Source organism: Anas acuta, chromosome 4, assembly GCF_963932015.1.
Source record: "Anas acuta chromosome 4, bAnaAcu1.1, whole genome shotgun sequence".
Lineage (NCBI taxonomy): Eukaryota > Metazoa > Chordata > Aves > Anseriformes > Anatidae > Anas > Anas acuta.
In genome coordinates, this window is record NC_088982.1 from 75,986,616 (window position 1) to 76,012,909 (window position 26,294).

Genomic DNA, 26,294 nt, shown 5'->3' on the forward strand with positions numbered 1-26,294 from the left:
CATAACTTGGCAATGATCCAGATCCTTGCCCCACAGCTGAATCTGTTTAAATTATCAGAAAAACGATCCTCAGAGGATAGTATACAGGGAGCAAATCAGTTAGATTTTTTGCTCAGAAAGAGCAAAATCAGTTAGGCCAAGGACAGGTTTTTCTTTTTCCTCCTTGCAAATTTAAAAACAAACAAAAAAAACAAACAAAACAACAACAACAACAACAACAAAAAACAACCACCCTTTTTTTGACCAAGTTATTCAGTAGGATTTATCAGACAGACAGAGGTATAGACTCAGGGACAGCATGAGGAAGGTGAAGAGAGAACAGCTGGTTGCCACTTTTCATGTTAGCTGAAACGGAGTAACCCAAGGAAGTGACCTGATAGCAAGATTTTGTGTATTCCTTTTTAGTGCATTTAAAAAAAAAAAAAGGAAAAAGAGGGGGGTTGGGGGGAAATATGGTACGCACTGATCCCATTGAAGTCATGTCTGTTGAATTCCATTGGTGTAAAAACTATGAATGAATTGAACAAGGAAGGGGTTTTGACAAAATATCTGTAAGGCTACTTGTAGCTTTTAAGTACACTATAGTAATGTCTAGCTTAGGAAACAGGACACAGCTGTCTGCGGGGGCTGAGAAGGGATATGATTCCATAACTCTGTATGCTTCTCCTAACCTTTTGCTGTTGGCCACTGAAGCGGAAAACTGGAATGAATGAGACATGGGTTCTGGTGGAGGATATCTGAGTTAACCAATACCAGAATTGCAGTTTTAAGTGACAGCGATGGGATGTTTGCTTACTGAGTTTGATTTGTAAGAAATTCAAATGTCAGATATAAACAAGGCAGCAGTAAGTCTAAAGGATGCTGACCTGCACCTTCTGCTGATGGTTAAGATGGACCATAGTTCACTGTGATGTGCTCAGGTGGTAAAGGATTCTGCAGATCACATGAGAACTGGTGTAGATGTAAAATGATGGGTTCTTGGTTGTTATGATCATGAAAACAGCTTGCACCTAGGTACCTGAAATAGGCTTTCTAGATGTAAGTTAGACACTTACAAGACTTAAGTGTGTTTAATCCACAGTGGTTGAATTTTAGGGTTCTAGTCAAGGTGTGCCCTGTCCTCTTGTGTCAGTGTTTGTGCTGGCACATCTCACTTGTGCACCAAAGGGCCCTTGCTACTAATGCCACCACAGAAAGCTGGGGAAAAGAATGTGTGTTGGGTGTGGGGATCCACGGTGTCTTTAAGGTGCTTACATGAAAAATGATCCTGTGCCTTTGTCCCATTTACATACATAAATATGTATAAATATACATGTATATGAAGAGCATAGAAGGAAATGGAAACAGGTATTTGTAAATTACTTATATTACTGACAGTCACTGTTTGTTCCATCCATTGTGCTCTGTGTGTACTTCTTTCCTTGATGCTTGTGTCGAACACCTCACGCTGTGTGGTGATTCTCAGGTACGTAAGCTAAAAAGAATATACTGCAGGAATACGTTTTGCTTGGAGAGCTTTTGATAGGGTGGATTACATGCTGTGGACCTTCCCAGGGCATGTGCTGCTGGCTACTGCAGGGACAGAATGAATAAATCTTCGGTAAACACTGAGCTACTTCTGGGGAATGTGCTATTAACGAATAAAGATAGACAAACATGTTTAGTGCGTAACCAAAAACATTTCTGTTGTGCCATTGAAGGGATGGTATTTGAAGATGTCCATCAAGTTCCTTGCCTGTGCCAGCAGCTGCTTTGAGGGGTCCCGTGTGGGTATCCTGACAGCCAGTGATACCCTGAGCATTGGCCTCAGCAGCCCTCGCTGCTTTGGGTAGATGCAATATCTTTCACTGCAGCAGGGGCAAAATATGGAATGTGGACCATGCACGCGAAGGAGGAGGAAGCTGATGGCCAATTTATAACAGTGTTAGAAATCTATGGAAATGTGTTTTATGGGGGAAAGGCTAGAGACTCTACAGCTGAGATTTTAGGTAGTTGCTATGATGAAATGATTTGCATTGAAATGGAGATTTGCACCATTTGGAAATAATTAACGTTTACTAAATAATATGGGAATTAAGAGCATGACTTCCGGAGGGCAGCAGTTCAGCAACATGGTGCACTCTGACTTCTCTGTGGAGCTTGTAATAGCAATTACTACAGTAGTTCATTGCCCTTTGTAATATATTCTTTGTGTTGCTCTGTGGGGACTATGGCAGCTATGATTGCAGAAGCATCCCACTCACAGATGATGGAAACTGTACTGGTTGCTTTTTGAGCTTACAATAGCAAGGCATATGGAAATAGCTTCTTCGTGACCACTGCCAACTGATGTTGTGTTCCCTCAAAAATGTGGCTTCTGTAAGGGCCGGCAGGCCGAGTGTCTAGTCATGTGCCTTCTGCCATCCCTGTTCCCGGCAATCAGGGCTGCCTGGGTACCCAAAGGCTGGATGAGGTCTTGGGAGTGAAGCATAGGTGGTCTGGGGAGGCTGAGTGTTAAAATCCCCATCTACAGGAGTTCCATGCATGTCAGATTAGCCCCTCTCCCTCACCACTATTTGGGGCAGTTTGCATACCCAGTAGTTATGCATGCAAGCTACTGCTTAGCAGCGCTCAGTCAGCCCAAACATTTCAGGTATGCTATGTGGAGTCACTTGCTCTCTCTAAATTACAACCTGTAAGCTTCATCCAATTCATTTTGTCGATGTTAGTTAAATTTAAGAATGAAGGTTGACTCATATTCCATCTGACAAACCTTCTGTGCTTTGTCTTCTTTTAGTTTAAAATGCAAATTTTAATCTAAGGAGTAGCCTAATAAAGTTTTACCTGTTACTTATTGAACAAGGACTACTGAGAACCATCTGCTTTTCAGAGTCAGGTTACTGGGTCACAGATGGTATTTATGTTTTCCAAGAGTTTCCAAATCTTGCTGTGGCACCTTTCAGAAATAGAATCATAGAATATCCTGAGTTGGAAGGGACCCATAAGGATCATCAAGTCCAACTCCTGGCACCACACAGGTCTACCCAAAGGCTTAGACCATGTGACTAAGTGCACAGTCCAATCACTTCTTAAATTCAGACAGGTTTGGTGCAGTGACTACTTTGCTGGGGAGCCTGTTCAAGTGTGCAACCACCCTCTCGGTGAAGAACCTCTTCCTGATGTCCAACCTAAACTTCCCCTGCCTCAGCTTAACACCATTCCTGTAGGTCCTATCACTGGTATTTACAGAGAATAGGTCACCTGCCTCTCCACTCCCCCTCATGAGGAAGTTGTTGACTGCAATGAGGTCTTCTGCGAAGAACTGGTTGGTGAACTGCTACGGCACTTGGATGTGCACGAGTCGATGGGGCTGGATGGGATCCACCCAAGGGTACTGAGAGAACTGGCAGAGGAGCTGGCCAAGCCCCTATCCATCATTTATCAACAGTTCTGGCTATCGGGGGAGGTCCCAGTTGACTGGTGGCTAGCAAACGTGACGCCCATCTACAAGAAGGGCCGGAGGGCAGACCCGGGAAACTACAGGCCTGTCAGTTTGACCTCAGTGTCAGGGAAGCTCATGGAGCAGATCCTCTTGAGAGTCATCACGTGGCACTTGCAGGGCCAGCAGGTGATCAGGCCCAGTCAGCATGGGTTTATGAAAGGCAGGTCCTGCTTGACGAACCTGATCTCCTTCTATGACAAAGTGACGCGCTGGGCGGATGAGGGAAAGGCTGTGGATGTGGTCTACCTTGACTTCAGCAAGGCTTTTGACACTGTCTCCCACAGCATTCTCCTCCAGAAACTGGCTGCTCTTGGCTTGGACTGGCGCACGCTTTGTTGGGTTAGAAACTGGCTGGGTAGCCGGGCCCAAAGAGTCGTGGTAAATGGAGTCAAGTCCAGTTGGAGGCCAGTCACTAGTGGCGTTCCCCAGGGCTCGGTGCTGGGGCTGGTCCTCTTTAATATCTTCATCAGTGATCTGGACGAGGGCATTGAGTGCACCCTCAGTAAGTTTGCAGATGACACCAAGCTAGGTGCGTGTGTCGATCTGCTCGAGGGTAGGAAGGCTCTGCAGGAGGATCTGGATAGGCTGCACCAATGGGCTGAGGTCAACTGCATTAAGTTCAACAAGGCCAAGTGCCGGGTCCTGCACCTGGGGCACAACAACCCCAAGCAGAGCTACAGGCTGGGAGATGAGTGGTTGGAGAGCTGCCAGGCAGAGAAGGACCTGGGAGTGATGGTGGACAGTTGGCTGAATATGAGCCAGCAGTGTGCTCAGGTGGCCAAGAAGGCCAGCAGCATCCTGGCTTGTATCAGAAACAGTGTGGCCAGCAGGGCTAGGGAGGCGATCGTCCCCCTGTACTTGGCTCTGGTGAGGCCGCACCTTGAGTACTGCGTTCAGTTTTGGGCCCCTCGCTACAAACAGCATCCCTGTATTCCTTCCATGTCACCTGACCCTCCTTCCAGCAGCTGTACACTTTCTTTTTTTGCCTGAGCCTCAGTAGAAGATCCCTGGTCAGCCAGGCCGGCCTTCTGCCCCACCTGCCTGACTTCTGATATTTTGGAATTGCCTGATCCTGTGCTTTTAGGAGGCAGTGCTTAAAGATTGACCAGCACTGATGGACACCAGTGTTCGTTCCTTAATCCTTACCCAGAGGCTCTCAACTTTGCCATCCCCAGCCTGAAGTTCCACACAGTCCAGCCCCTGCCTCACACACATCACCACCCCGCCACCTCACCTACCCTGCCTGTCCCTCCTGAAGAGCCTGTAGCCATCTATTGCAGCACAGCAGCCACAGGACTCATCCCACCAGGTTTCGCTTATGCCGATGATGTCGTAGCTGTGGGACTGGGCCAAGACTTCCAGCTCGTCCATTTTATTCCTCATACTGCATGTGTTTGTGTAGAAGCACTTCAAATGCGCTTCCCTACACACAGCACCTTGTGGAGCTGACCAAAGGACCTCACTAGCACACAGTCCCCCTGATTCTAGTGCACCATCCCTTTGCTTATCACCGGTGTACCTGGTTTTATCCCTTTTCCCCTTCGACTCTAGTTTAAAGCCCGATGTATCAGCCCTGCTAACTCCTGAGCAAAAATCCTTACCCCTCTCTGAGAAAGGTGCATCCCATCTGGTGCCAGCAGGCCTGGTGTCATGTAGACCTTCCCATGATTGAAGAACCCGAAGCTCTGCTGGTTGCACCAGTCCCAAAGCCATGTGTTAATGTGATGAGCCCGCTTGTCAGCATCGATCCCCCTTATCGGAAAGACAGAGGCAAACACAACCTGTGCCCCTGATCCTTTAAGTAGTCACCCCAAAGCCCTAAAGTCCCTTTTGATCACTCGGACTTCTCATTGCTACCTAGTCATTACCAGCCTGAAAGACCAGTAGCGGGTAGTAGTTGATGGGCCGTACCAGGCGCTTGACTTTCTTAGCAAAGTCTCTTATTTGAGCCCTGGGGAGGCAACAGACCTCCCTGTGGGTTGGTTCCGGTCAGCATATAAGGCCCTCTGTCCCTTTCAAAAGGGAGTCCCCCCATGACAATAACCCTTCTTTCTTTTTTGACAGATGATGTAGTGACGCGGGGGTTTTGTTGCCTTGCCTTAGGCACCCTCTCTGATTGGGACGGGCTTTTGTCTGCATCATTGTTCTGACTGTCGTGTTCTAGAACCTCATACCTGTTATATAAGGGTTGATGGGAAGGTGAGGGGGGCAGGGACAGGGCTGGCCTACCACCCCAAACAGGAACCTGCCTCCATTCCAGCCCTTGGCCTAGGTCCCCTCCTGCTGCCTGGCAGGATGAGGGAACTTTCATCTTCTGCATGGCAGGAGACACTTGTGCTGTGGCAGGCTCGTGAGTCTGTCTCAGAGAGGGTAGAGCACACCTCCACCAGTCAGTTTCCCTCTCTGACTCCCTGATGCTCCTGAGCCTGCTCACCTCCTCCCAAAGCTGCTCAGCAGCTGGCTGAGCAACTCTTCAACCTGGGCACACCTCCCACAGGCATAACCCTCGCTGCTGCCATTTGGATACCAACAGAAGACTCGGGCACACCCTGCAGCCCAAGACCCGGATGGCAGCGTATTACCCCGAGCCTTCCATCTGAGTAGCCACATCGGTGACTGCAGCTGGAGAGGCCACAAGAGATGCGGAGGCCATGGTTTTCTGCCTGGTTGATACCATGGCCAGGTTCCTCGCAAGCAGGTTACAAGTACCGAAGGGAAAGATGGCTGCAAAAGAGCAGTGAGGAGCCCTGCGTGTGGACACTGCCGCGTCTCACCCTGTTTGCCTGCCCTGGTCGCCGCGCTCCCTAGGGGCAGCTTTTGAACGGCCAGGGGTGGGGCATTGCTGGCTGTGCCTACGCCTCCTCAGCCTCCCTCGTGAGGGCTGCCGGGCCCTGGTGGCTCCCTCGGCTGCCTCGAGTGGCCTCGATGCCAAAAAATAGTACTTAAATAAAGAAGAACATGGCTGATAAGTAAATTTCCCCCTGGCAGTGTCCATCAGCTGACTCATACAACTGTGCTGAAGCAAGTCATGTGCCATCAGATCCAGGAGTTGACAAGTGATAACAGAATGCGTTGGCACATCCAAGACGTAAGGTCTTTGTGACTGTGTCTTTGTAGGTCTTTGTAAGGTCTTTGTAGGACTGTGGCACAGGATTAGAAATGTCTAGCTTTCCTCCTAAGCAGAGCCCATAACTGAAGAAGGAAAAAAAATAATAATATTTGACTTAAAGATATGGTTTTTATTTGGCTATTTAGACAGATTCTCTTTCTAGGGACAGGCGTTTTTATAGATAGCCTGTTGCATACCTGTGTAAGTAAGCTGTCTTTGTTCCAGGTTGACTTGTAGGGGTGAGGAATTGCAGATGGCTTTCACGTTCATTGAAAGCATAAACTGAAAACGACTGGGAGGAAAGAATGGGAGTTGTTTGTGACAGAGAAGATAGGCCGGCAGGTACTTTTTTAGCTTTTTCAGGATCAGCACAGACTGGATGCTTATAGTTCAGTAATAACATTTTGCAAGAAGCCTGAACAGCAGACGTTTCCTCCTCTAACAATAAGTCTGTCCAAATAATATCAGTGCCATCTATTTCAGCTGTTTGACGCCGTGGTGTGCAGTTGTCAGGCATTTACCATTTCAGTTATTTTGTGTCCTGACTGTTGCAAAGGTGACAGAGAAGATCTCTGTCTGTTCACCTCTGAATAAAGCTTTGGTAAGAAATAAAGGTTTTATTAGAGGTAGTAACAAAGGTGATTTTTCAATGTGCCCTACAGTATAGAATAACTTAACCAGAGGCTTTTGTCGGTAGTAGATGATGTGACAACGTTTACTGGAGTTGGTGGTGTTAGCTGGGGGAAGCTGACAACATCTCCCACAGGGAATGCAGCATGCAGGAGAGGCTGGGCTGTCACACGCTGGCAACAGGGAAGCTTTGGTCATGTTGCTGGAGAGAGCTCTTGGCCTTCTGAATTGAAGTTCAGTCGTCAGAAGGCTCCCTCTGGCCTTGGCTGTTTCTAACCAGGATTTGCTGCTGGCTGATGCTGGTAACTTCATTGCCAGTGGTGAATGAGCACACTTCTTCCAACAGTCCTCTGTGTGCGTGTGTGCTGGTGCAGCTTTATCTAAAAGCAAGATTTGCACAGCAGGATTGTCAGTATTTAGTTGGAGCAGTGCAGTTTATGATGTGTTCTTGCATTGCTGTGGCCACAGCAACTGTGTCAGCAAGTCTCACAAAGGATGCTACTTCCCTCCAGCCTTCCCGTACCCAGTGCTGTGGGATGGAGGCCTGCCCAGCGGCCCAGGAGGTGGCAGCCTCACTAAAGTAAGGGCGGCAGCAGCAGGCTCCTGGTGGTGACGTGCTGACTGAGCTGGGACAGCTTCATTTCTAAGACCAGCTGTGAGTGGGTGGTTCTGCAGCCGAATGCAATCTTGCTCCTCACTTTGAGGGACAGCTTATTTCTCTTCTTTGTGTCTTTGTCAGGAGAGCTAATGCATAATGGACTTGGAATGCAGATTGGGAAACTTTAGACCGTCTGTATTCATATCTAGCTGCTGGATTGCTATCAACCCATTTTTTCTTGTGATAACCTCAAAATCATCAGCTGCTGTGGAACTTCAGTTAGGCAAATAATAATGAGTGATCAAATCACGTTTTCTTCTGGGAAGTAAGAGCTTGTTTTCTTCTGCTGCTAAGGAATGTAAAAATGTTCTGAGGACTAGGTTTTGGAATTTGCAAGCCAGCCAGGGGAAGTCAGCATCACCAAGACACGCCCCCCCCCCCCCCCCCCCCCCCCCCCTTCTTGTTAGCTAAAATCACATGAACAGCAGTGAGTAGTGTTTTCAGCTAAAGTTTTTGACAATGAGAAGAAAAAAAAAAAAAAGACCTGGGGGGACTTAGCATGGCCACTTTTTCACTGAAAAGGGAAAATAATTACCAGAAAAATAATATTTTCAGTGACATTACAGGGTAATTAGTTTCCCAGGGAGAAGACATTGGTAGCAAGGGGCTTTACACAGGGAGCCTTTGTCATTTTATGGATCCTCATCTATCAACTGTCAGGTTGTTTCAAAGGGGCTCTGCTCTTAATGTTTTCCCGCTGCACCTTTCCCATCATGGTGGCCCAGCTTTACGCGAACAACCATTCGTCTTCCTGTTTGCCTAGTCAGGGCCTTTACAATGAGTCAGGAGGTAGCAGCATCGCTGGCACTGCGTGGCTCGGGGCTCTTGCGGGGAGAGCATTTCACACTGCAGCTCTGGCACAGAGGATGGGCTGGCTGGATGCACGTCATGGTTTTGGGCCGGCACAGCAGAGGGTGTGGGACCTGCCTAGATGGAACAATCAGGGGTCAGCCTGGCCTTCCTTCCTGTATGGGAGAAGTTCATCCGCACTTCCAATGTATTTCCTTACCTTGGAGACTGGAATTAATGCCAAGGAACACTGAACTTCTATGCCCGGATGCCTGAAGAGATTGGGGTGCCTGGACACTGACAGATGCATTTCTTAATCCATTTCGTAATTTTTGTAGACATTGTCCTCAATATGTGCAAGGATTCATTAAGAAAAAAAACACCTTCATTTTTGCTACCACCTGTGGAAGTCTGGCCTCGTGGCAATGAGAGCTGAAGTTTTGCCAAACTTCCCTGCTGTGTGTCCTGCTGCATGTGGGTGGGCGCTATGGCGCTGGCAGCCCTGGCCTGGTCTGTGTGCCCTGGCCACTGGCACATGGAGGCAGCTCCTGCATTTTGGTGTAGCAGCAGTTTGGCAGCCAGACATCTCCCTCTTTTTGGAATGATACTGTGGGTGCTCGCTGAAGCCCCCCTTCAGGCTGTGATGCCTTTTCTATGATAACAGAGGGAAATGGCTTTCTTGTCTTCCTGCTATTTCATCTGTAGTTTCATTTTAAAGGTAGTGGCCAAGGCATGAGCTGCACCAGAAATCACTGGGTTGTAGTGAGCACCAGTGCAGGGTGCTGTAACAAGCCTTTCAGACTTGACTTTTTCTGGAACCAAGGGAGGTGATGAGAAATGATTCTTACCAAAAATGTCAGTGACTGAGTACACTGGGGAAAGCTTGTGAGCCTGCACAAAGACATTAGGTGTGAGCATAGCACATGTCTGGGTGTCCTTGGAGGGCTTGCTCTTGTTGTTTAGCCGGCCAGCAGCTAAACACCACACAGCCGTTCGCTCACCCTTCTTCCTCCCTCTCTGGGATGTGGGAGAGCAACGGGAAAGTGAAGCCTGTGAGTTGAGATAAAGACAGTTTATTAAGACAGGAAAATAATTATAACAATAACAATAATGATGCTGATATTACTACTAATAATAATGTGTACGAAACAAGTGATGCACAATGCAATTGCTCACCACCTGCTGACTGATGCCCAGCCTATCCCCAAGCAGCCAGCCCCTCTCCCCCTGGCTAGTCACCCCTGTATATTGTTCAGCATGACCCCAGATGGCATGGAATACCCCTTTGGCCAGTTTGGGCCAGCTGTCCTGGGTCTGTCCCCTCCCAGCTCTTGCTGCACCCCCAGCCTGCCCACTGGCAGGACAGAGCGAGAAGCTGAAATGTCTTTGGCTTGGTGTAAGCACTGCTCTGCAATAATTAAAACATCAGCATGTTATCAGCACTCTGCTCATCCTAAGCCAAAACACAGCATCCTACCAGCTACTAGGAGGAAAATTAACTCTGTCCTAACTGAAACCAGGATACTCATGCACTCTTCCTTGTGGTGTGTTGGAAATCTTGCTTCCTGATAGCAGTTTATGGAGATATTGGAACTGGTCTATGATCCCTGTTGTATCTCAAGTGCCACTCACCTCCCTTTGTTTCTCTCTTTCTCCTGATACTTGGTGCATCAAAAAAAATCTCTGTAGAGGGCAGGCTGCTCACATTTGAAGGGTAGGCAGTGTCTTGCAAAGAAACTTGCTAGCTTGTAGGCTCATTTATAAACAGACCTATTGATGGTAAAAAGAATTCTCAAGTGTGTTTAATACTTAATGCTAAGGTTGGACATAAAGTTAAGGACTGGTTGTGGACTGGCAGGGCTTTCCAGACACACAGCTTATATACCACCCCTTAAAGATACCCCTTTCTTGTTTTCTTTTGGGGGCAAGTCACTTGGGCTCATCCTGTGTTAATAATGAACCTGCAGTCCATGTTTCATGTACTTCTATTAGAATTCTCGGAGAATTGCAACAGGAAGGTGAAAATGTGACGCCAAAAGCTGTGGAGGAAAAAAGCCTCAACCCAAATACTTTGTCCTAAATAGCAGTGGGATTATTAACATTCCTTTGCAAGGCAAGCAGTTTTATAGTTTAGAAGCTGCACACATAAGCAATCCAAATAATTTTCAGTTCCGTAAATGAACTGGTTGTACAGAAATCACAAAATGACAAACATGAACTCCTAGGGTTTCTACCGGGTGTGATTAAATAAATGTAAAAAATGAAGGCCAGAAACCTTTAGGTCTTTTGAATTTCCACTTATGTCACTGGGTAACACTTAAGAGTAGCGGCAAATGCTCCCTTGATGGAGTCAGATTGCTTCTTTCTTAATTCCATTCATAAATACACACTGGGTGTCTAGTGGAGCACTTAAGATCCTGATAATCAAAAGCCTATTGTGTGTTTGAGAAGCTTGAAAAGGAAACTGAAGTAAATACCAAGGGAGAATGGAGTAAAGTTAGAATTTTGCTTTCTAAAGCAGCAGGAGGTCGTGTGAAGCATAATGTGCTCAAGTTTTAGCACTGAGATTGTCCGAGGGGGTGTGACTGCACCATTACAGTCATAAGATCTGTGTGCTGTGCAGCAGTAATCCAGCACTTACAGGTAGCCCATAACTGCTGCACTGCTTCTGCTATCTGGTGGGCTTGTGGGTGAAACATAGTGGACTTGTGCCTTATTTCAGCTTCGTATTGAGCAGAGTCACACTCCAGCAGCACAAAGCAGAACTTGTGGCATTGCAAGAAAAAACGAGGCTATTCCTTGAGTCATCTGAGTGTCTTGAAAGCAGAAATGTTTATTTAAAGAAACATTTTTCTGGGGGGAATGCATTTATGGGTAATGGAAAAGTGGGACCTGCACCCCGCTAGAGTTGTGTTGCCAGGATTACAGTGGGCTGTGTGTATGCAAGCTGCACTCATTCCTTCTGATGCAGGGAGAGTTGCTGGGAAATGAGGAGCAGAGGCCATTTCTTCCCCAGCTGCCGGTTCCTGCTATTCTTCACCTTTTGTAGAGCATTCTTCACTTGACATCAGCTTTAGACTTCTGAAAGACAGCTTTGAGTCCACAGCTGTTAAATAGCAGTTTGGTGCTCGTATTAATATTACTTCTGCCTGATTGCATCTGGTCTTTTACCTGGGGAAGGGTGTGCCACAAGGCTCAGGACCTGCAGGAAGCTTTGCTGATATCTTTTAGTCTCCTCGTACATCCTACGCCTGGCAGACATTAGGCAATGAGGCTAGGTGTCGAAGTAGTGTGCACTATGTTGCACTGTAGTTGACGCGTTGGTGGTAATGGGTGCATCTGGTGAAGGAAGTAAAGGAACTGTTCAGCCTCCTGTGATTTTGCAGAACTGTTTCCATGACGGAATGGCAGCAGAGGGTCTCACATGAGGAGCTGTGAGAAGTACTGAGAACTTGAAATAAACACTCCTCTGAGATAAACACTAAGATTGACTTTGGCAGAGCATAACACAGAATTTCTCCCAAGAACCTTCTGTCAGGCCCTTTGAAACTGCAGTTCCTAAGCAGGTCCCATTCTGGTCAGAACAGCCTAGTTGCTTTTATTTGGAGAATAGCAAAACTGTGCCTGACATTTTCTCTGTCATTCACTGATAACTGTGAATGATGGCAAGATGAGCGCTCTTCATATTATACTCTCCTTTTTTAAACCACGTTAAAATAGAAAGACCAGAAACTGTCAGGCTCCTGGAACAGTAATGATGAGGTCAATTTTTTCAGTAGGGTTGCTTGGAGGAATAAAACAAGGAGGGTGCTACTGTTACTGTGGCTGTTGAAGACACATTGAGAACATGTCATCTACAGTTATTTGGTAACAGGAACAACTAAACATCACTGGCACAACAGAAACAAAATCCATTATTTAGGGGGGTGGAGATGGTAGGATAAAAATTCAGTGGTTTAACCAGAAAACCTTAGTCTAGATCATGTAATACTGCAGATTTTGTTATTCTATTCTGCAGTTCGCTTTTACAGCATCGAGGGACCTTTGTGGCTTTTGTGTTGCATAGCTTGTGAAAAGAGATGAGATCTCACTCCCTGGCCTGCTGCGCACAGAAAGATGGGTCTCAAGTGGTCATAGCAGCTGTCCCCATTTGTGCAAAACTATGTTTCAGTCCACATTAACTGCAATGCAGTGTTGGAATGTTTTTCATTTTGAAAATTACGTGGTCTATTTTCCATGTCTTCTCCCAGGTAATCCCCCCACCAAGTAAGAGCAGAGTTGGTAGACTGCTGGCAGCTGCTAGAAAGGACCCTGAGACAACTTGTCTTCTGGCGCTGCTCTAGGAGGGAACAACAAAATACAAGGTAAGGGAAATGGGATTCCAGCATGGATCAAGAGCTAGCAAGAGACCTCAATGGTTTGTCCTCCACCAGTATAATGCCAGCTGCTGTTGCCCTGCATGGATGAGCTATAATTGTGGGTGCTGGCAGGGGCTCCCTGGGCTGTGCAGCACTGTGTGGATCTGGAGCCACGCTCATCACAGCAGCAACAAGAAGAGATGGTGGCCCGTGGCTGAGGCACCTCAGCAGGAAGACATGTGGACAGATGCCCACAGACAAATTGGCAGCTTTTACTGCCAGCTTCCTTTCGGCTACTAATCGTCTTTTGTGTGCATCGCGTGTCTTGTTGTTGTTTTGCATGCTTATTAGTTTTTAAACCATCTTCTGTTCTTTAGAGCATTTACAGGCACGTGCATCAGAGCTGAATTGTTTCCCAGGCTGGGATTCCTCTTGTCATTGCACAACTTTTTCATGAGATATGAGTTTTCAAATAGGAAACGGAGAGGCAGCAAATCACTTGGGTTGAGACAATGAAAAGGAAAAAAAAAATCCCACCTAAACAATAGATATTTAAGTAGAAAGTGTTCCAGCTTCTTCTGACAAAAAACCTCTAGAGGATTACAATGCAGTCAATGTTGCTTTAATTAAATTTAATGCTGTGTGAAATGCACTCTGAGAAACTTTGATGAATGACTGGGGCAATTCATGCGGCTCACTAAAGGGCATCCAGCCCTTGCAGGGGTGTCAAGGCACGATGAATTGGTTAGTACAGGCATGTTTATAGACTGCCTGAGGAACCTTGTATCTGTGTGGTAATGTCAGAGATAATGTTATGATTCTCTGGACCTTGGGGGGCTTTGGTGACATGGTTAATGAGATAGCCCAGGGAGTGTCCCAGTAGGTTACTTGCAGACCTCCCACATCAAAAGGAGCAGCTTTGCCCCTTCTAAGCCTGCCGTCCTCCAGATCTCTCCGCCAGCCCTTGCTTTCCGTAGGGCCACTTTTTTCCTCCTTCCTCCCCCTTCTTTTTGGTTCTTAGTCAACATTAACTTTGGCTGCCAAAATTCAAAAGTTGTTAGTTTTTAATTTGGTTTCTCTTTGACCTGCCTACACAATGGCTTTCGAGGATTTGAGAGGAACAGAAGCCACCACCATTACCCTCCTCCCAGAGCCTCAAAACAAAGCAAAAGAACAAGAGGGAAAAAAGCTTAGTCAGAGGAGGCAGAAATGAGGAAACAAAACTTAACTCTTATTCTCTCTCCGTTCCCTCTCTCCCCACCACAAAAAAAAAAAAAAAAAAAAAAAAAAAGAGAGAGAGAGGAGAGAGAGAGGGGGTGTGGGGGGGAATGTTTCGGATGTTTCGGAATGTTTCTCTCATGCAGAGTTTGGTTACAAAGCAATGGGTTGTACTGGTACAGCCGGGTCTTTTATCTGCTGCACCCAAAGAAGTAAGGGGTGAGGGGAAACAGTGGATCAATTGATAAATGAAAGTCTGTTATTCAAGTGTGATTTAAAGGGTTGATTATAGTCCTGTGGAAAAGATTGTTTAACAGTTTCTCTTTGTAGAGGGAAAAAACTCACTGTACGTTTGGTTTAAAGTGAGGTTAGGTGGCAAGTAAACATTTTTGTAATAATACAGCTATCTTTGCAAAATGGATGTTGAGGATTACATCATTAAAGGGGGACATAGATCAAAGTTAATGCGAGGCCATCTCAAATGATCCTTTCAAAATAAAAAAAAAATCCTCAAGTTGTTTAATTGTACTTTTGAAATTGTGTAGCAAAGAGAAGGGTGATGAATCACACTGAATAAATATCAGGTCTGGCAGATGTGGCAGTGGTTGTAACTGCCCTCATTTCTGTGTGGTTAAGGCTTGTGGTCTCGGACAGAGAAATGAATACTTTGGTAAAACCAAGATGGGATCTTCTGGACTGGCACGCTAACTGATCTTGCCTGTGAACTTTATGAACCCCATCATCCCGGAAAGTTGGTAGCTTAAGATGTGTTTCATGAACTTTGAGCATACCTCTTGTTCTGCTCTGCTCTGGCAGATTTCAATTATCTGTTGATTGCCAACAATATTGGAGGAATTGAGTGTACGCACACATAAACAGGCTAGTTTATATACATACACTGATGCTGGGTTGGATATTCTTGGTCCCATTACTATTTTATTTCAAATGCCTTCCTGAAGCTTATCTACCCCTTGATGTCCAAAAAAATCCCTAAACCATAAACCCAGGCTAGCACAGTCATCTCTGGACACCTCAGTGAAATGACTGAGAAGTGCCCCATGTTCTGTAGTCATTATCTGTGTCCAGTCCTCCAATTGGGGTTGAGTGCCGTGGCAGGGGGTGGTGGAGTATTTGCCATGTGAGTGATGGTCTGAGCACGTGCTAGGTCTCTGGCGTTCTATGAACAGATGAAGGTTTTAATTAGCCTTTTGCACATTGATGATATTTCTAGATATGTGGTGTTGGATGCGTATCAACAAGTGATGGTAAGCAGGCCTTCCCCAAAAGTCTGCAGTATTGTGGTTTGGGCTGGTCTTGCTTGCTGTAAATTCCTGAGGTCGAACATCTCCTTGAGAAGTTAATTTGTTGGCAGTGGCTGTTAGAAACGCCTGTGCTCCTCTCTAGGGTGGACACTAGGGCTTTGCAGCACAACGTGTACATGGGGAAGAGCTTCCTGGGACAAGTTGCCTGTCCTGCTGGTGCGACATGGTCCCCGCTGGGCCTGTGGCATGGCAGCTCCTTGGGGGCTGTTGGTCTCGAGAGGGTACAAGAAACCCTCAACAAAGACACCTTGCAGGAGCACTGGCTACAGCTGTGGAAGTGCAGAGGACTGGGATTGTGTAATGGGAATGAGGATTCTCTTGTGGTGCTTGTAAGCAGCTTGCGGGGCCTGGCATGGGCTGTCTCAATCGGCCTCTTACTGCAGCACTGGGTTCCTGCTGGGCAGGGCCGCCCAGCTCTGCAAGGGAGGGCAGCAGGGGCTTTGCCCCATCTCCCTTCTCTGAGACAACTGCCCAGGTAGAAGCACTTAAATGGCATTTATTTAATGAGTTACTTTCTGCTGGCCAGTATTGCCATAATGAAGTTGTAACTAGATCAGGGGGAAGCAAATGCCAGATTTGGTTTGGTAACTTGTCTCGCAGGGAAGAGGGAAAAAGGCAGAATAAGCTGAGTGCTTTCCAAAACCCTAATCTGTTTTTAAATAGGTCTCTCTCAAACTGTAGCCACAACAACAATCTTTGCTGTAGTTAATGGGCTGTCAGTGTATCCTTCATTTGAATGACTGTTTTCTGAATCAGAAGCTAAAGATCTGGTGGTGTTGTCACTGGGTCAGCAGCAGTAAGTTTAACAAAGGACCTTGGAGCCACAGTGAGGAGCAGTCCTGAAAGTAATAGCAAGGTCAGGGGAAGGGCAGACATGGCTCCCAGTGTCACACTACGGCTAAGGAGTGTGCTTCTGGCAGCCACGATGCAAGTCAACAACTTCACTGCTGCTCCGCTGTTTCTCCCATGTACCAGAACAGACTAGTTTCTTTTTTTTTCCATTTACACTTTCCATAAAGTGTTTCTCAGTTGTAGATGCGTTGCAGTCCTCAGTCTTCTCTCTAGCATACAATACAGCATTTGAAACCATTGATGATAATGACTGCAGCAACTGGAAATGTTGTTAGGTAAGATCTGATTTACACAGATTTACAAGATTTACACAGGTAAATCATTTAAAACTGGATTGAAATGGTTTCACACTGTAATGTTACGAGAAAGCTGTTTTGCTGAGCTGTGAAGCTCGTCCGGAACTTGAAACTGGCTTGTGCTCTCTATGTATTGTGTCCCTTTCCAGCACTCCATGCAAGGAGATGGAGGCCTTAGTGTAAGGCTGTAGAGTTCAGGGGGCAGCTGGCTGGACAGAAGGAGTGTTGGCTGCATGGTGCTCAGCTGGTAAGCCCTTTTGCAGTAGCGGAGTCGCACAGCTAGAAACTGAAATCGAAGAACAGGGAGCGGGGAACACGCGGTAGACACAACGTCTGCTTCAGGCAGGCTTGTAGGAGCACAGTGCCTATTTTTCTAGAGGCAGAATTACCTCAGCTGTGGTAACGGGCCTGTTCACGCTGAGCCTGCAAGTCATCCCCTGCCCAGAGATGGTTTGGCTTAATCCTGTGGGTCACAGTGGCTGGGCCCAATGAGGTGGGCTGGAGTTCTAGTTGCTTCTTTCAGTGGCGCTCTTCTCACTTTGGCATGGTATAAGCAGGCATTTAACAGGGTTTTAACATAGGTTTTTTGTACTCAGTCTCGTTGCATATTTTAAAATTCATTTCTGGGCTGTGATCTAATGGCAGTAATTACCTCAGAAGTGCATATGGTAGGGGGTGTGTTTATTTTTGTTTCAACCAAGGCAAATGATTGCAGGTCTTGGCTTCACTTCAGGGCTTGGCTGTGCTGGGAGAGCCAAAAGCAACATCTACCTTTGCAATCTGGCTAGCAGGTCCTAAATACCTTATGTGAATGTTTGATTTAATGATACAAAGGGTGGTGAGAGCAGGAGAGCAAAGCTCTCTGGGTCTTCATGTTGTAGTGGATGCCTAGAGTGCAAACTATTTACTAGCTCTAACGTGGCGTGAGCAGCCTTCCCAAATAATGCCTGTCACTCTCTCCTATCAAATGTTCGTTTGCTCACTAATTCTTGTGAGTTTGTGCAGTGCTTTGGGGGCAGTTCTGCTAACACTGGCAACAGCTTGAAAGGCCTGAGTAGCAAAATACCTTTAAGATTTGTTGGCATATAGGTTTCTGTACCATAGGAATAACTCAGTCTGGTAGTACACAAAACAGAGTTTGCGTAATTCCATGCTTGGAGCTCAGGTGACGTTTTTGTCTTAGCTGTTCCCCCTAGAAGAATGTCTTGGCACCAGTAGCTGGTGAGGGGAACAGGGAGAGTGATCTACTTGATCCCTGCAGAAGACCTTATGGTGGTAAAGCATGCTCTGTCCATGTGGGGTGAAGTCAGAAGTTCAGGCTTAGGAAGGGCAGTGCTCCTTTGCTTCTTTTGCCAAAGTGGGGAGGACTCTAAATCAAGAACTGAAACGTCCTGTTGAGTCCTTAATTGTATTTGAAAAGAGCTCAGGGCAGTTTTTGATCCTCCCCTCACTTTCATTTCTTTGTGATGTATACAGAAACCCAAGTGGGTATTTTGGTTCAGCAGTTTGCTACACGTGGAAAACGCTTGAAAGGTCTGTGTGGATCCTATCTCCTTCCATAGAAAGGCAACTGTGCCCTTTTTAATATCTAACAGCTTTGTCCTTTTTTGTAAGGGCAACTAATGCAATGTCCTCCTTTTGAACGTTGTTTTTCTACTTGGTGTCTGTCGGGAAGAATAAGAAGTTAGAGTAGGAAGTGGGGAACCACCCTAAAAACAGGTGCCTGAATATAGAAGCCAAGTGATGATTGCCCTGCAGCTGCTGCAGGTTTCTGCCTACTTTACATATCTTTTTCATGATACTCATGACTTAGGACATCTGTCTGGATTTGAGAGGACTTCAAAACCTTACAACTGCAGAAAAAAAAAAAAAAAGACTCTTGTGCTTTCAAATTTTGTCTCCTCTTGCTTTCTAGCAAGGGTAAGCATGCTGTCCTACTTTTTGCATTTTTAAACCCCTCCAGCTTCAGTAAAAGTTGATGTGAGATTATACACGGAAAAAGGAGATCAAATTCTGGCCCCTTGCATAGAAAATGGTATTTTAATATTTTTGTGTTTTCTGTCTTTCTCACTCGACTTCACAATCTAATTTCTCTGCTACCAAAGATCTTTCAGTCACATCTACATTAAAATTTTAAAAGCAATATCTATTTAAATGTAAAGCAATGTGGTTGAGTGTGTGCTCACACGTGGAAATGTGTTTAGGGGGGATATATGCATAGACATAGCTCTAACTAAATGAGAGAAGATCAGAGGACACTGGTGATAAGTGAGATGGTGAATTATTCTTTCAGTAGTTGTTAATCTTTGCATGAAAGAATAAATTGTAAGGACCTACCTTAAAATATATAAAACTGTTGAAAATGATGTGAAGAGTGTGATGGTCTTTGAAGCAGAATGTGTATAGCCCTTTGCTGGGGGTCTCCTACTCTTTCTATTCATTGCAGATTGAAGTTACTGGGGCTGATAACACCTGGCTTTACTTTGACAGTTAGGGGTGTCCTAACTGTTTTTATCAAAAGTGTGAAACTAAACTTCATCGTAATAGGGATTCTGTTTTCCCTTGGAGTCAGCCTTTATAGGAATGGAGAAATGGAAACCCAGTTGATTCCTGTTGTGCTCCTTGGATGTTGGGATTTCTGTGATGATGCTCACTGCTTCTGCTGCCCTGAGCAACTGAGCACTTGCTTGGAGTTTCCAAGTAGCAGTAATTCTCTCTGCCTTCATTTCCTCCTGGCCAACTGGAGTAGTAGATCAACTTATTCCCTCAAGACTTCATATTTCCGTCTAATTTATGGAAGGTTGTCACCATTCAGGAAAAGTTTTTCATTTATTATTGAAAACGGTGCAGACTTGCATTATTTGGAAAGAAGTTAGGTCCTGTTTTTGAGGGAATCACTCCATTTGCACCCAAGGTGCTGGCAGAGCTCATGTTGGCAGTGTCATGGTGACTGCATTCAGATTGTGGCGGCAGAACACATCTCAGAGAGATGGCACCACCTGTTGGTGCTGCGAAGTCGAAGGGCACTGGAGGCTGGACTGGTGTTTTCTTGGGAAGCAGTGCAAAGAGCAGAGCTGCTAGCTGTTATATCTGTATCCATTTCAAGTACTGTTTCTGGAAATGCCCTGACTTGCAGGCCTTCCAGATTGTGGTGCTGGAGTCTGAGCTGTAATTCATTTCTAGTTGTGTTAGTTGTGCTTATATTTATTGTGGATACTTGTGAGAAGTGGTCAGAAACAAACACCTAGAGGCACCCACATAAAATTCCTGCTTGATAAAAATATGAACTACAATTGTGATGTTTAAAAAAAAATAAAATGTTTACACTTTCATGAAATCCAAAGTAATATCTTCAGAGTTGTGGTTTAGAGAGCCTGTTAATCTGTGGGCTGGCTGTAAAATCATCAGCTATGTGGTAGGCTTATGAAACTGAGGAGCAGTGGCAGACCTGACAACTTCTGAAAGAGGGAGCCTGGTGTAAGTGAGCTGGACCTTCATACCTTACATTGACACTGAGGTTCACAAAGCTTCCACATGCTTCTTCTTTTGCATTCCACAACACTGTGAAATGAGGTTACTCAATGCTAGAGGAAAACATAACCGAAATGGACAAAAAAAAAGCACTTAGAAGCACTTCTAACATAAATGTTAAGAAGTACAGCAGGACTCTGAATGGTTTTCAGGTACTAAAGACATTCAGGGGAAGGATTTTTTTTATACCTCCTTATCGTTTATATAGGTGTATCTGTACTATACCAAGAAATGCCTAGTTATTGTACACCTATATTGTCTGATTGGCAGAAATAAAAAGCATGTCTTTTAAACTTGCTTTTCTTGAGCAAAATCATTATTAACTGAAAAGCTCATATTTTAGAGAAGGACATTACTGTGTTGCAGATAACCATTTAACTACTTGAATATGTCAGCAAAGATGTTTTAAGACACAATAGCACATAAGCAGGTCATGTTCTGTGAAGGAGCTATTTTCCCCCTTTAGCTCCACTTACCTCCATGTGAAATAGAGAGCCTCTCGGTGCTGCTTTTGATCAAACCCTGACCCTAAGGCTTACTTTATTGTAGCTTCTACCAGTAGTAATAAAGAACAAATTTAGCTGAACCCTATAATATTACTAGTGGCGTAGCAGTTTATAAGTGACTCATGTGAAGGCTCAAAAACGGCACTTAACAAGATGCAGAACTGCTTGGAGAAGTTGACTGTGAATCAGAATTTGCTCAGGCATCCTGAGAGTGTTACTGGTTGGTCTTGAAAGGAGTAGAGGGGAGGTGGCAAAGTGCTTTCCTTGGAAAGAAAATGGAACAGCACAACCAGAGGGAGGTGAGCATTGATGGAGGAGCAGTGACTTTTTGTAGACATGAATTTTTGTTCTTTTCATTGAAAGCAGTGTGTTTGGAGGAACAGGCAAGCTTTTGAAGGCTAGCATGCTCCTTCGACATGAAATTTAAGCAGCAAGCTTCAAATGAGAGCGGAATAGTTGCCTGCAACATGATGGAATTACATTGATCCATGAGATGATGTAGAGTGAGAGGGTGTGTGTGCAGAAAAGGTCAGAATCTGGGAAGAGCTCAAGGCCAGTTTGATGTGCTTGTTTCCACAACTATTGCTTCCCAACAGATTCCACAGAGATCATTAAAGTCGGTGAGTACTGAGTTATTCAAAACATTATGAACATCTGTAAACTTATTTGTCTAGAACAAAATTATGTATTTTTTCTCACATTCACCAGTAGCTAAGCCAAGCCTGTTTCAAGTGAGGAAGACTTGTAATACCAAAGATTTACTTAATTTTCATTGCTGCACATAAAACATCTGACAGTATTTGCCGTGAAAACTAAAATGCCTGTCTTTGTTTGTACAAGCCAAAGGAAAAGTGCAGCATATCCGTCTGCAAAAGAACATCAAAGCACTTTTGCAAAATCAGGCATGGTGACATATATTTGGAGAAACAGTATGAGAGCTGCTTGTCAGAGAGTGATGGGGGTCTCTGCATTTACCAGGCGTAATCCCGATTGGAGCCACATCTTTTCTTTCTTCTCTTTATTATCACTTCGTGGTTAACGTTTGTTGATGAGTAGGATTAGCAGCACATTTTCAATGGCATTTAGCTCTTTTAACAAGCTCTCTGCTGTCAGAGGTGGCTGGCCTGAAAAAGAAGAGAAAAGTCATTAAGCAAACAAATCTTTGGCAAGAGTTGATGCTAAACGTGCCATCGCCCTGTGTGAGTTATTCACTGTATATGAAATTTATTCCACAAGACGGTGACCTCGATGTTGATTAACCAGAAATTTCTTCTTCTGTCTTTATTAACAGCTTTTGGTGCCTCATTGGGCTCCTCTTGCTTTCTTCCTGTTGTTCCTGTTTCAGCGTTCGCTAAGGCAGATTTTCATGATGTATGATTTCAGTAGCGCTGTTCTCATGAGGCCCATCAGCCAGTTTCTGTGGGGCTGCCTGATCCACAGCCCCTCTGTGCTCAGCGCACCCACCGTGGTGCACACTTCGGCAGGCGGGTGCCCCTTCCAGACCTGCTGCGTCCCGATGGCCCCACAGATGCCTCGAATCCATGGGCCTCAGGGGAGGCTTGCATTGCTCCAGGCTGTGCAGCCCTGCACTTGCTGTTTTCCTGGGGCTGTTACAGTCAGGGTGCTTGTGGCTCTGTGCAGGCGTGGGGCACAGATGCTGTGTGCAGGCAGAACAGGAGCCCCCGGCCGGGGCAGCCCCTGCCAGGGGGAGAGGCAGCGGAGCACATTCTGGCTGTGTTCCGCTTGCTCAGAGGGCCCCTCTGCAGCCCTAGGAGATGGATGGAGCATTGGTGGATTGCCCTGAGGTCACTCAGCTCTGAGCAGATCCCAAATATGGAAGATGGTCTAAGTCCACCTACAGCTCCGTGTAAACACAGGATCAGAGAGAGAACTGAACCTGGCTGCTGCCCGCTGCTAAGCACGGAGCTGTTTATGGAACAGAAACACTGCAAGTATTCACTTTGGGCGGCAATTTCTAGGAGGGAAAAAAAAAATGAAGGGAAGAGAACTACACCAAAATACAGGCTGGGTGTGTTTTTTTTCGGATTCTTTTTAGGTGAAGTCACTCAGTGATAAATGGAATAGACTGGGGGAATTGTAAACTGAACTCTCCGTAAAGCCTGATGAGATTAGATTGCATTACAGAGTGTGGCTGGCACCTTGGGCTGTGCAGAAAGCCTCTGCAGCGATTGGCAAAGATTCCCTCAGCACTTGACGGTTTCATTGTTGAACTCGTGCTTTTGGCAGCCTCTGGGGTTAACTGTGGAACATGAACTTTACTGCTGCAGCTTTATGGTGTCGTACCTGCTCAGAAAGCCTTCCAGATCAGTTACTGACAGTCCACACCTTGCCCCTTGGGTTCTGTAGCAGACACGTACCACTCCGTCCATGCCTCGTGAGCAGTGCCGACTGCTCTGGCTGCTGGCAGGGCTGCCTGGCTGAAGCATCCGATGTTCCTCCTGGCATCGCCAATCCCGAGCACTCTGTGGGCAAAGTGGCTGTGGGAGCTGTGGAGTGCTGGTCAGCCTTGAGCCTTTAGCCCCAGCTCCCTGCTAACCATCCTGTAAGGAGCACTGTGGAGGCACTGGTTCCTTGTGGGCAGTACTGGGACGCTGCTGACAGCGTTATCTGTGTGATGCATCTAACTTTTAGAGGTACAAAATGTCCTGGCATGCTGACACACTGCTGGAGAGTGCTAATGTGTGGATGGGGATGGTGGGGTGGCGGAGTGAGCACATGCCCTTTGAAACCATTCTCATTTACAGTGTTGAAGTAAATGTTTAGCTTCTCAGCAAGAGTAGGCAGAACAGCATACCTGGCAGAGACGGCTAGCAGCCTCTTGCAGTTGCAAGTAGAGGAGAGCTCAGGAAGCCAAAAGCACAATTCTGAGATCAGATAAAAAGTGCACAAAAATACAACTGAAATGACATCTGAGACTTGGAAAATGAATATTTTCAAAACAGTTTCTTTTTGTCACAGTAGGTCTGTTTACCAAATGCTTTGCTTTTGAACAGGGAATATTTTGTTCCTCCAAATGCCTAAGAGAAAAATTTTTGGACTACTTTTGACCCGGGTCTTGTTAGTTAATGTTTCAATAAATCCGTGTGTACTCTAATTTCTTAAAGGTTTTCAGGTTACTTTACTAACAGATTTTATTCACTTTAGGCACTGGTTTCATGCATAAGCTAGTTCTGTACAGTCTGTTAGTTTTTCTTTTTTAGCTTTGGAAAGCTCTGTTAATCCAATTTCCCATGATTTTCTCTACTACTTGTAATGTCCTAGCATTCAGTCATCATGCTACTGAGACAGGAATTCTTGGAAGGGGGACGAGTATTTGTTTCACTGCAAAATGTACCACAGCACCTGCAGCTGACACCGAACTGGCCACTTATGCTGTCTCTTGTTTTCCATAGACAAGCAGGGCTGAGACATTTCTGGTGATGTTTTCCCCTGCATGCCCACAGGTCAAACTTATATACAAATGTTGTTTTACTTTGTAGTGTTTTGGGAATCACAGGTAATCTGCTGTCCCGTTAAGAAATCTCCAAAAGCCAGACTGATTCTCACTTTGCCTCGACCTGCCTCTTTGGCTTTTAAAAAATGCATTCAGCTGCTTCCTTTTGTTTTACGTGTTTTCTCTAACTCTCAAGCGATCCTAGGGTGACTCAGTTTTCCTTTCTACTATAACAACTGAGAATTTTGCAGTGTAAGCCTTGAACTGCCCCATGCATCTTACCTGGCAATTAATGCTGCATGCACTGCACTCTGACAACCCAGGCTGCAAAGTCCCAGGATATCCATGCAGAAGCAGCATGTTCAGTGGGAAGTCATTTCGCATCGCACAATCCCAGAGGTGCAGAGGCTGGAGGCACCCCTGGGTCTCTCTGGTCCCAGCCCCTCCAGCAGGGCCACCCAGGACCACATCTGGGCAGTGCTTGTAAGTCTGAAGGGAGGGGGACTTGCAAGCTCCCTGGCAGCCTCTGCCAGCTCTCGGCCACCTGCACAGTCAAAACTATTCCCTGATGGTCAGAGGGAACCTCCTATGCTCCTGTATGTGCCCTTTACATCTTGCCCTGTCCCTGGGCACCACTGAAAAGGGCCTGGCTCTGTCTCCTGCACCTTCCCTTCAGGGACTTAAACACATGGTTAAGATTCCCCTGCCCCTGAGCCTTGTCTTCTCCCAGGTTGTCTTCTATGTCTGCTCTCCCACATTTTGTCTGACATCTTATGTGCAATGTAGAGGTAGAATGTGTGGGGGAGATGTCAATCCCCCCCTTTTTAACATGTCAATTTTTCATCACCTGCTTTCCCCAGACGCTCAGAGCAGCCAGTTGTCAATAGCATGATACCACAGTTGCTGGCTGCATCTCCATCACCACCAGGGCCGAGGTTCCCTTTGGAACACTGCTGAAGAGCAGACTCAGTCCTTGCTGGACTTCCAGTGAAGTGCACACCGGGGTGAGGAGTCTTTTGAATGCGCCACATCAACCAAATCTTGTAGCAGCAACTCCAGAGCAGAGACGGTGCTTGCAACTACCTCCAGACCTGCTTCTTGCCATGCAGAAAGGTATGGGCTGCAAAAAGGCATACACAGAGTTTAAACATTCCGATGGGCTGTGAAACACCATGCAGCGTACCTCACAGGTAGGTTCAGATGCTTTGAAAAGTCAGCAAGAACACTTTTTGTAGACTCCTTTCTAGGGAAGGGGAATGAGGCATTGTCTATTTGTCTTGAGGAACGCATGCATAAAACACTCAGAAGAAATATGCAACCTGTTTGATTTTACATAATCTTCACTTTTTTTTTTTTTACTATTACATTAGAGCTTAACTGTCTTGCAGTTTCTAACTTTTAAATAAACATAGCATGAAGAAAATATTAGCGAAGTTGTGTAAATACAACAGGAAGCAGAAAAACCAAATGAGTGAACTATACCAAGCTGAGGCAATTCTAAAAGTCTGTGTAGCTTTCCAATAGAATGTCTTTTTCTCTTGTTTGTGGATAAATTTCTATGACTGGATATTGCTGTTGGGGAAAAAAGTGCAATATGCATGCCCAGTGTATTTGAGTTAAGGTTTTAAAGTATTTTGGATTCAGTTTTTAGACATACAGTGCTTTTGATGGAAATCCTGTGCTGGGTCTCCTTTGATGCTTGTATAAAAAACGAGGGAAGAAGCAGGGGTGAAAGATGACTGGAAAAAAAGTGCTGCTCTCAACTGAGTATTTTCATGGCAAGTGATTTTTCAAAACATACTATTGCAAACCAGCATTGACCATCATGGCTTTAGCTGTGACAGGAAAATGAATCAGGGACCTCTGCGCTCAAAGCTGCACAGTGTGCAGCTGTTTTAATAGTGCAGGAGGTGTTTAATAAGCAGAGTCTCTGCACAGAAGAAAGGAAAAAAAAAAGAAAAAACACCACCACGTTTAATCCACACAGCTTCTAATGCGCCTTTCACTTAGCACGCTTGGGTAGAAGAAGATGTGTGCTGCAAGCTTATGTAGCAGTACTGGAGGATTCACTACCCAGTGGTTGGAGCAGG

At 45.7% G+C, this 26,294-nt stretch overlaps 1 long non-coding RNA gene across 5 annotated transcripts in view; it reads left to right on the forward strand.

Annotated features, from left to right (window-relative positions):
* The window catches only part of LOC137856563 (uncharacterized), an 86,077-nt gene that overhangs the window by 42,437 nt on the left and 17,346 nt on the right, over positions 1–26,294 (forward strand). For 3 of the 5 annotated variants that reach the window (XR_011096587.1, XR_011096586.1, XR_011096590.1), the window contains one exon: positions 12,918–18,026. This is a non-coding gene — a long non-coding RNA (uncharacterized lncRNA). Of the gene's footprint in view, positions 1–12,917; positions 18,027–26,294 lie in introns of those variants that run through there. The other 2 variants (XR_011096589.1, XR_011096588.1) reach the window with 2 other exon arrangements.